This window comes from Mesocricetus auratus, unplaced genomic scaffold (genome assembly GCF_017639785.1).
Source record: "Mesocricetus auratus isolate SY011 unplaced genomic scaffold, BCM_Maur_2.0 contig_9654_pilon_obj, whole genome shotgun sequence".
In the NCBI taxonomy this organism is placed as follows: domain Eukaryota; kingdom Metazoa; phylum Chordata; class Mammalia; order Rodentia; family Cricetidae; genus Mesocricetus; species Mesocricetus auratus.
The window spans coordinates 25,693-36,696 of record NW_024432657.1 but is presented as its reverse complement, the minus strand read 5'-3'; the positions used below and the strand labels follow the sequence as shown (position 1 = coordinate 36,696).

Sequence of the window (11,004 nt, the reverse complement as noted above, 5' to 3'; positions counted from 1 at the left end):
CTGCCCCTACCTTGCTCCAATAACATCAACATCTAGCACTGAGTGGAACATGATCTCTTCCTCCTAGGGTTTTCCACTGTGCTGTAAGACTGTATATAAAACTACTCGCACTCTACAATGTAGTAGAGGCATCTTAACAAGAACAGCCGGACATCTTCCCTTTCCTTTCTATCTCCAGGTATTCACCTTATATATTAGACTTGCACATCCAGAAGGGCATCCCATCAGTGGTGACCATCTGTGTGGTAGAGGCAGGAATGCAATGCCCACATTGAGGTATAGACATTTGAAGAGAATGTTAGGCTCATAAGATTTAATTAGGTTTATCTGAGCCACGCAGACAAACAAATTTTCTCATACAAAACAAATTAAATTCGGAAGACCCTGGCAAAGTAGTAGGATTGGTACTTGTTCATTTCTGGGCACTTTCTTGTAATCCCAATGTTGGGAACTGGAGATATTGGGAATGAGGTTCTTCTGCCTCTACTATAGATGTGCAAACGAGAGAGGAAGAAGGAAAATTAAAAGAGGGGAGAGACATTAAAAGGAAGAAGGAGAGGTTTCAGGGGAAAGAAGAATGGCAGTGTGAGGAGGGACGGAGAGAGGGTGAGATTTGGAGATGTGGAGAGATAAGGTTGAGAAAACCTGGCATGTTTCCTGGAAGTGCCGTTCAGATGTTTTGGTATACAAGGTTGTAATACCAAAACTGGGAGCAGAGATGTGGAAATGAGAATAAGAATGAAGAGGAATAACTTGGATGGAGGCTAAAGGGAGGGATTGATATTATTTGTGTTTAGGAGAACAGTGAATTTGATCCCAGTCAGAGATATGTAGGAAAACATTGTCTCTTCATCTTCATCAAAAATAAGGACCACATCTTGGTAACATCTTGAAATGAGAAACAGGGCAGGAGAACTTGCCACAAATATCTGCAATGAAAGTAGTTGAAGGTAGTAGAGACGAACTCATGTCTTATGACATTCAGTGTATACAAAGAGATCTCAATGTACTTTCCTTTTTTCAGCAAAGTATTCATTTTGAGATTATGTGATTCATGATCATTAATGATGGAGACATCAGAACATAAATATCTTCATTTGAGCATTCACTTTGGGATGTATACTGAGTGGTTATAGTGTAATATTTTTACAGAATGTATCTGAGCAGTTACAGGTTTGTGATCTCTTTTTTTGTCTATTTTTTAAAGTAAATTAGAAAAAAGTTTGTTTTACATGTCAATATCAGTTCCATTTACCACTTCCTCAGCTGACCACAAATAGCCACCTATTCCATCCCCTTCCTGCTTGTAAGGGAGGATGTGGCATTCAGTGGGTATCTTCAAAGTCTGTCATATCATGTGAAGCATAACCTAGGCCCTTCCCCATGTATCAAGACTGAGAGAGACACCCACTATGTGGAATCGTTTCTAAAATTTCATTAATATGCTATGAATAAATACTCATCTACTACTAGAGGCCCCATAGATTTCCAAGGCCTCATCATTGACACAGAAGTTCAGCGGTTCTGGATTAGACCTTTGCTTGTTACTCAGCTTTCCGTGTAAATAGCATGAAATCCCACATGTTCAGGTCAGCTGCTTCTGTGGATTTCAACTGGCTAGTCTTGTCCCCTTTGATCAACTTTCCTCCCTCACTTCAACTGGTTTCCAGGAGTTCAGTATTTAGCTGTGGGTGTCTGATTTTGCTAATGTTACCTACAGAATGAAGGCTCTAGGATGGCATATAAGGTAGTCATCAATATCAGAGATGGGCATTGAAAGCAGCCTCTCCACTATTAGTTACATTAATAGGTGATGTCATACATGTAGACATCTGGACACTTACCTAGTGCCAGATTTCTCTTTAAATACATAATGGCTATATCTATATTATCTCTTATCTTGCTCTCCTTTATTTTTCCTTGTTGGGGAAGTCCTGGGTATATGTCAATAAAGCACTGTTGGCCAATAGAGAAGCAAGATAGGTGGGACTAGGAGTGCAGGAAGACTCTGGGTAGGAGAAACATAGAAAGTTACGATGTAGCCCGCCAGAGAAATAAGATGTCTGGAACTTTGCTCCAGTATAAGAAATACTTAGATTAACAATTATGGGATAAACACTTAAGTCAGAGCTAGCCAGTAAGAAGCAAGAAAGGTCAACAGCTTCATAATTAATACAGCATCTTGTATGTTATTTGGGAACTACAACGTGGCAGAGCCCAGGCAACTGGCAAGAGGTAAACCAAAGTGGCTAGCAAGGAAAAGTCTTCTCTTTACACTACTTGAATTCTCTGTTACAGTGCAGTATAGTGATGTCACAGTGTATAATTGTTATAGAGCAGTATAGTGATTTCATGATGTATAATTGTGAAGTTATGGTGCAGTATAGTGATGTCACAGTGTAAAATTGTGATAACACAGTGCAGTATAGTGATGTCACAGTGTATTTTTTGAGATCATACTGCAGAATAGTGATGTCACCATGTATAATTTTGATCTCACAGTGCACTATACTGATGTCACAATGTATAATTGTGATGTCATAGTGCAGTGTAGTGATGTCACAGTGTATAATAGGGATGTCATAGGGCACTATAGTGATGTCACAGTGTATAATTGTGATGTGATTTTGCAGTATAGTGATGTCACAAGGTATAATTGTGGTGTTATAGTGCACTGTATTATATAATTGTGATGTCATAGTGCAGTATACTGATGTAACAGTGTGTAACAGTGATGTCACAGTGCATTATAGTGTTGTCACAATGAATAATTGTGATGTCATAGTGCATAATAGTGCATTATATTGTTATCACAATGTATAAATGTGATTTCATAGTGCAGCATAGTGATATCGCAGTGTATAATAGGGATGTCATAGGGCACTATAGTGATGTCACAGTGTATAATTGTGATGTGATTTTGCAGTATAGTGATGTCACAAGGTATAATTGTGATGTTATAGTGCACTATATTATATAATTGTGATGTCATAGTGCAGTATACTGATGTAACAGTGTATAACAGTGATGTCACAGTGCATTATAGTGTTGTCACAATGAATAATTGTGATGTCATAGTGCACAATAGTGATGTCACAGTGTTTAATTGTGATGTCATAGTGCAGTATTGTGATGTCACAGTGTATAATTGTAATGTCACAGTGCTCTATAGTGCTGTCTCAGTGTATAATAGTGTTTCATAGTGTAGAATTGTTATTTCAAGGTGTATAATTGTGATGTCATAGTGCAGTATAGTGACATCACAGTGTATAATTGTAATGTCAAAGTACAGTATAGTGATGTCAGAGAGTATAATTGTGAGATCATAATGCAGAATAGTGATGTCACAGTGTATATTTTGAACTCACAGTGCACTATAGGATGTCACAATGTATAATTGTGATGTCATAGTGCAGTATAGTGATGTCACAGTGTATACGTGCGATGTCATAATGTAGCATAGTGATGTCAGAGTGTATAATTGTGATGTCTCAGTGGTCACTATAGATGTCACAATGTATAATTGTGATGTTATAGTGCAATATTCTGTATAATTGTGATATCATAGTGCAGTATAGTGATGTCACAGTGTAACTGTGTTGTAACAGTGCATTATAGTGTTGTCAAAATGTATAATTGTGATGTCATAATGCAGTATAGTGATGTCACATTGTATAACTGTGATGTAACAGTGCATTATAGTGTTGTCACTATGTATAACTGTGATGTCATACTGCACAATAATGATGTCACAGTGTATAATTGTAATATCATATGCAGCATACTGATGTCAGTGTATAAATGTGAAGAAACAGTGCTCTCTAATTATGAAACAATGTGCAATTGTGATATGATTGTACAGTATAGTGATGTCGCAATGTATAATTGTGATGTTATAGTGCACTATAGTGTATAATTGTGATGTCATAGTGCAGCATATTGATGTCACAGTGTATAACAGTGATGTCACAGTGCTCTCTAATGATGACACAATGTATAATTGTAATGGGATTGTGCAGTATACTGATGTCACAAGTTATAATTCTGATGTTATAGTGCACTATAGTGTATAATTGTGATGTCATAGTGCAGTGTAGTGATGACATAGTGTATAACAGAGATGTCACAGTGCATTAGAGTGCATTATATTGTTGTTACATTGTATAATTGTGATGTCATAGTGCAGCATAGAGAGGTCAAAGCGAATAATTGTGATGTCATAATGCAGAATAGTGATGTCACAGTGTATAATTGTGATATAACAGTGCATTATATTTTTGTCACACTGTATAATTGGAATGTCATAGTGCAGTATAGTGATGTCATAGTGTATAATTGTGGTATCATAGTGCAGCATACTGGTGTCACATTGTATAATTGTGATGTAAAAGTGCTCTCTAATGATGACACAATGTATAATTGTGATGTGATTGCGCAGTATAGTGATGTCACAAGGTATAATTGTGATGTTATCATGCACTATAGTATATAATTGTGATGACATAGTGCAGCTTACTGATGTCACAGTGTATAACAGTGATGTCACAGTGCATTATAGTGTTGTCACAATGAATAATAGTGATATCATAGTGCATAATAGTGATGTCACAGTGTTTAATTGTGATGTCATAGTGCAGTATTGTGCTGTCACAGTGTATAATTGTAATGTCACAGTGCAATATAGTGATATCAGAGTGTATAATTGTGAGATCATAGTGCAGAATACTGATGTCACAGTGTATATTTTTGATCTCGCAGTGCACTATAGTGATGTCACAATGTATAATTGTGATGTCATAGTGCAGCGTAGTGATATCACAGTTTATATTTGTGATGTAATAGTGCACTATAGTGATGTCACCATGTATAATTGTGTTGTCTCAGTGCTCTCTATTGATGTCACAATTTATAATTGTGATGTGATAGTGGAGTATAGTGATGTCACAATGTATTATTGTGATGTTATAGTGAACTATACTGTATAATTGTGATGACATAGTTCAGCTTAGTGATGTCACAGTGTATAATTGTGATATCACACTGCAGTGTAGTGATGTCCCAGTGTATAATTTTGATCTCACTGTGCACTATAGTCATGTCACAATGTATAATTGTGTTGTCATGTTGCAATATAGTGATGTCACAGTGTATAATTCTGATGTAACAGTGCATTATAGTGTTGTCACAATGTATAATTGTGATGTCCTAGTGCAGCATTGTGATGTCACAATGTATAATTGTGATGTCATATTGCAGTGTAGTGATATCACAGTGTATAAATGTGATGTCATATTGCACTATAGTAATGTCACAGTGTATAATTGTGATGTCATAGTGCAGTATTGTGATATCACAGAGAATAATTGTGATGTCACAATGTGCATGTATAGTGATGTCACAGTGTATAATTGTGATGTCATAATGCAGCATAGTGATATCATAGTGTATAATTGTGATGTCATAGTGCAGTATAGTGATGTCACAGTGTATAATTGTGATGTCATAGTGCACTATAGTGATGTCACAGTGTATAATTGTAATGTCATAGTGCAATATAGTGATGTCACAATGTATAATTGTGATGTCATAGTGCAGTATAGTGATGTCACAGTGTATAATTGTGATGTCATAGTGCAGTATAGTGATGTCACAGTGTATAACTGTGATGTCATAGTGCAGTATAGTGATGTCACAATGTATAATTGTGATGTCATAGTGCACTGATAGTGATGTCACAAGTGTATAATTGTGATGTCACAGTGCACTATAGTGATGTCACAGTGTATAATTGTGATGTCACAGTGCACTATAGTGATATCACAGTGTATAATTGTGATGTCATAGTGCAGTATAGTGATGTCACAATGTATAATTGTGATGTCACAATGCATTATTAGAATAAGTAAGTAATACAAAAGAGGTTAAAAGAGGAAGGGGGAAAATAAAAGCTCTTACCTTATTCTCTTTTCTCATCTGTGCTGTTAATGGATGTCCCCTGACATGATGACACCCTGACAGTCTGTGGGTACTTAATAAACTCATACCAAAGTATGCAAAGGTTCACTGAGCTCATTTTTTACTGTTAAGAATTAAAATATCCCCTTAAACACACCACGCAAAGATAACTAGTTTCTACCGTTTTGCTTTAAGTTTTAGAACATTCCCATCAGTAAAATAATGTTAAGGCAGTGAAATGCCTGACACTTAAAATGCTGAATATATTCAGAATTAATTTTTTACAAAATTTATGGGCTCATAATTTACCAGTAACATAAAAGGTTTAAAATTAATAAAAACGGGTGTGGTTGGGATGGGTGGTAAACCACACACATAACTATATACCATTTTATGCTTATTCAGTCCCGAATCAGAACATACACAGATGTATTCTACAATGACAATCCACTGACCAACATTGTATCTCTCAAAATTGTTCAGAGTTACATTTGTGCTTTTGGGCACATTTAACTCCTGAAAAAGCACTGTATGTGAGCTGTGTTTGGGCATGTGGATATTAAGTGTTCAGCAGCATTTATTAAACAACACTAATAGTCAACTTGGGATTTTGAAAGCAATGAGAAAAAAATCAGACTCAATATGGAGAAAATTAACACTTAACACCATTGAGTTATGTTATATATCTCTCAGTCTAGTCAAAACCAGTTGTATCTTATTTCCTCTAACAACAAATTACATCTTATGCATTTTTCAGTTAACCACCCGAAAGTACCACCTTCAATACAAGCGATCATTCACAGATACATTTTCATTGAGAGAAGGTTTAAATAGGCAAAAACCATGAGTGGGATTTAGTGTGCACAAATACCAATTTCCAAGCCAGTTACCCCTTTGCATATTTTTCTGAGGGGGCATCCATACATAAAAAACAGAAGCTCATAAGTACATCCTATTCCTTGTTACTTTCCAAGCTGAGAGTTTCATCTTGCATTAGTCACCAAATGGTCTCTATCATAATGGTGGGTCTCAATGAATACATTAACTTTATGGAAATTTACAGTTCTTCCATGCATCTATAATATGGTTAAGTCTGGTAATCACTCACCTACTTTTTAAAATCTCCCCCACTCAAACTAAAATTCACACAAATATAAATCTTAATTTTAATATCAGATCTTAAAAAAAGTTTTCCTAAGATTAAAGAACAGTCCACAAAAATAACATAAACTGATGTAGATTATCTGGTTTCACCCTAAATAGAGTTTGACCTGAACTTGATGTCTATTTTGAAATCTATGAATTAAGTTCTTGTCATATTTAAATGAGATAACTAGTAAATAGTAGTCAGTGACTGAAAAATATTAAGCAATGACCACTTTGTAAATACGGTGCAAATCTTTTGTTTCTACCTCAGTAACAACTAAGCCTATAAAAGGCAATACATTATACTCTAACGTAAAGATGATTTTCTTGTCTGTTTGCTTTGGACACTGTAAAAAGTCTACATTGTTATCAAGGGAAAATAAAAAATACTACCTTGTGTGTGTCACTGAATTTGCTGATCTCTCAGGATATCAAGTCTCTTTTGCCTTCCTCCATTTCTATAGCATTTATATCCTCCTAAAAGTAAAATAGAAAGGAATATGTATTTACATACATTAATGTAAAAATGTCATGATTTAACATTTTTTGCAGCTATTAACACAACTAAGAAAAAACCTACCAACTTGGCAGTAAAATCTAATCTAAAACTAAATAATAACAGTAATAAAATCACAAATCTCACAACTAGTACCACACACATATAATCAAAGATTACAATTCAATGAACCTTGCTGATGACTGGATAAGGAATACATGGTGCCACTGGAAATCTATAGATGATATGCAGAGGAACACGCAAGATTTTTTAAAAACAGTTCACATTGTGTTATAATTCAACTGTCTACATATTCACACAATACATTCCTTGTGATATTTTCTTGATTTCAAATTATAAAAAAATGTTTTCCTTAACCTTAAATCCCTCCTCTATCTCCTATAACATCCACTCTTTTCAATAACCCAAATAGAGGAGAGGACAGGAAAAAATGTGTCATAAGGGTAGCAGGATTTGCCAAGAAGTGATGGCCCACACCTGTAATCCCAGCACTGGGGAGGCAGAGTTAGGGGATCATTGTGAATTCAGTCAGGCTGGTGTACAATTCAATTCCTGTTACACAGAGAAAACCTATCTCAAAAAAGCAAAGCAAAATAAAATCAAAAAGCATAGTAGCAGGACTATTTCCACATCTGTAAGATATAAGAAATAATCATACTTAATAATATTCACCACTTCATATGTACTTGAATGCACAAAAATATATTGGTCTATTCTACAAAAAGATTTGTCGCTGGGCGGTGGAGGTGCAAGCCTTTAATCCCAGCACTCGGGAGGCAGAGGCAGGCAGAGCTCTGTGAGTTCGAGGCCAGCCTATTCTACAGAGAAAGTTCCAAGACAGCCTCCAAAACATCACAGAGAATCTGTCTTGAAAAAACAACAAAAAAAGATTTGCCTATAATTCTTGCTAAAGAGCAGTATTTCTATAACATATACTATCATTATCAATTAGTTACTGTCCTCCTTCCATATCAATAGATGAGGAAACATTCTATTTTACCTAATATCTGACAAACTGTATGAACTCTATTCCCAATGGACATACCAAGTAGACCCACTTTTAGGACTAAATGAAAAATAATTAAAGTAATACAACTATATCTAGTAAAAGAAAAACTTGAAATGCCCCCAAAACACTGAAACACAAAATATAACCTTCTACTACCTCTTAATATCTAATAGGTAGAGTTTTTAGCACATTTTTAGGGGAAAAGCTCAGGGCAGGGTCTCACTGTATAGCTCTGAAGCCTGTTCTGGAACTTGCTCTGTAGACCAGGCTGGCCTCTAACACACCGAAATCCACCTTCCTCTGTCTCCCAAGTGCTGGGATTAAAGGTATGCACCACTTCCACCCAGCATTAGTTTATAGCACTTTTCACGACATAAACAATCTCTGAGCTTCGAAACAAGTTAAGTGAATTATGCAAGCAGGTTAAAGCGGTAGCAACAAATAAAGAAAATATGTATACCTTGAAATTTTTCAGAAGATCCTTGTACTCTCATCCAGCTCAACACCAAGCCACATTTCTACAAAAGAAAAATAAGAATTTACCACTTAACAAGATGAAATAGTTTTCAAGACAAGTAAGATGACAATTAAATGCTACAGAGTGTGGTAGTTGACACCTGTGATCCAGGAGGCTGAGGTAGAACAAACAAGTTTAATGGCAGAATGGTTTACAATATGTGACCCAGTTTCAAAATACCACCACCACAAAAAGAAAAAGCTTAGCAAGATCATGCCAGTAACTAAGCTTCTTAAAATAAATTACTAAGCCACCCATAAACATGAGACATAAAACAAATTGCTTAAACAAAAACAAAAAAAACATAAGGCTTTAACCAGGCAGTGGTGTCACACTTTAATCTTATCACTCAGGAGTTTGAGACCAGCCTGATCTAGAGAATGACTTCCAGGACAACCAGGACTACAAATAGAAACCCTGTCTGAAAACACCAAAAATAATCCGGGCAATCATAGAACATGCCTTTAATCCAAGCACTGAGGAGGCAGAAGCAGGCAGTTCTCTGAATTTAAGGCCAGCCTGGTCTAGGGACCAGGTCGACAGTGTGAGTTCCAGGACTGGCTCCATAGCTACTGAGAAATGCTGTCTTAAGAGAAAACCCATGAAGCCTTAAGAAAAAGAAAAAGGAACCTTACTGACTCCTAACACAAGAAAACAGGAGGGGGAGAATATTCATTTATTCTATGAATTATTTTAATAATATGATATAGGATTGTGTGTGACTGATTGCAGTCTCTTTGGACAATGTATTGCTTCCCCTGAACTGAATCTTTGCCCCCAGTCCTCATTAATAAATCTTATATCCTATTCCTCGTACCTCAAAACCAAAATAAGAATTGTGACTCACAGGACGGGGTGGTTCACACAGTCAAAATACAGACATAATATAAATAAAAAGACAGGCAAAATGGCATACACCTTTAATCCCAGCACTTTGCAAGTAGAGCCAGGTGTGTATCTGAGTTCGAGGTTAGCTTGGTTAACTCTGTCTTGAACCTCAAAATATAATTTTAAATAAAAATCATAAAGATATCTAAACATTGTTTCTAGTCTGCATAAGATTAAGAATCAACAACTGTTAAAAATCTTCTAATGAGCCGTGCGTTGGTGGCCTTCGCTTTAATCCCAGCACTCGGGAGGCAGAGGCAGGTGGATCTCTGTTAGTTCAAGGCCAGCCTGGTATACAGAGCAAGTTCCAGGACAGCCTCCAAAACAATACAGAGAAATCCTTTCTCAAAAAAAAAACAAAAAAAACTTCTAATGATCAAAATACACTGTATGAAAGCACTTAAAAAACTTTTAACCTGTTTACTAAGTACTTACAAAATCACAACATATTAACCCACACATTATTAATGAGAAAACAACACTCTTATTAAGTTGAGTTTTGATCACTTTAAGTAACTCAGCATCACCAAAACTAGGAATAAAGACAACATGAAACACTTGTGAAAAAAATATGTGATTTGAAACTGAACAAATAATAAGCAATCTCAAGCTCTGAGAAATACTTTATAAACTATCTAGACTTGTGTCAGGGAATAAGTAAACGAATAAAATAAAACCAGAGAACTTGTTCTGGATTATACTATCTAAGGAGGAACATGATTAAATAAGACATGAACTCCAAAAGCATGCCACCAAACCTGGCAACTATAAAGGCTCTTTTCCCCAATGTTATTTTAATAATTCTGTAACGAAGTTATTATTATTGTGAGTCACTTTCTTAAACTTCTGTGGAAATGTATAGAATACATATAGAATAAATTTTTAATTAAAACTGAATATTTAAATCTAATTAACTTGTAAGCCAATGATACATATCATTGCCTAAATTCATGCTTTATTCAAATTAAACAA

At 35.6% G+C, this 11,004-nt stretch overlaps 1 long non-coding RNA gene across 1 annotated transcript; it reads right to left on the bottom strand.

Moving 5' to 3' along the window:
• Nucleotides 1-380: 380 nt before the first annotated feature.
• Nucleotides 381-9,146, bottom strand: LOC121138378. Its single transcript, XR_005875426.1, has 3 exons — nt 9,088-9,146; nt 7,495-7,578; nt 381-929 (listed from the first exon to the last, which is right to left on the bottom strand). It is a non-coding gene; the product is annotated as an uncharacterized LOC121138378 (long non-coding RNA).
• Between the last annotated feature and the right edge of the window lie 1,858 nt (nt 9,147-11,004).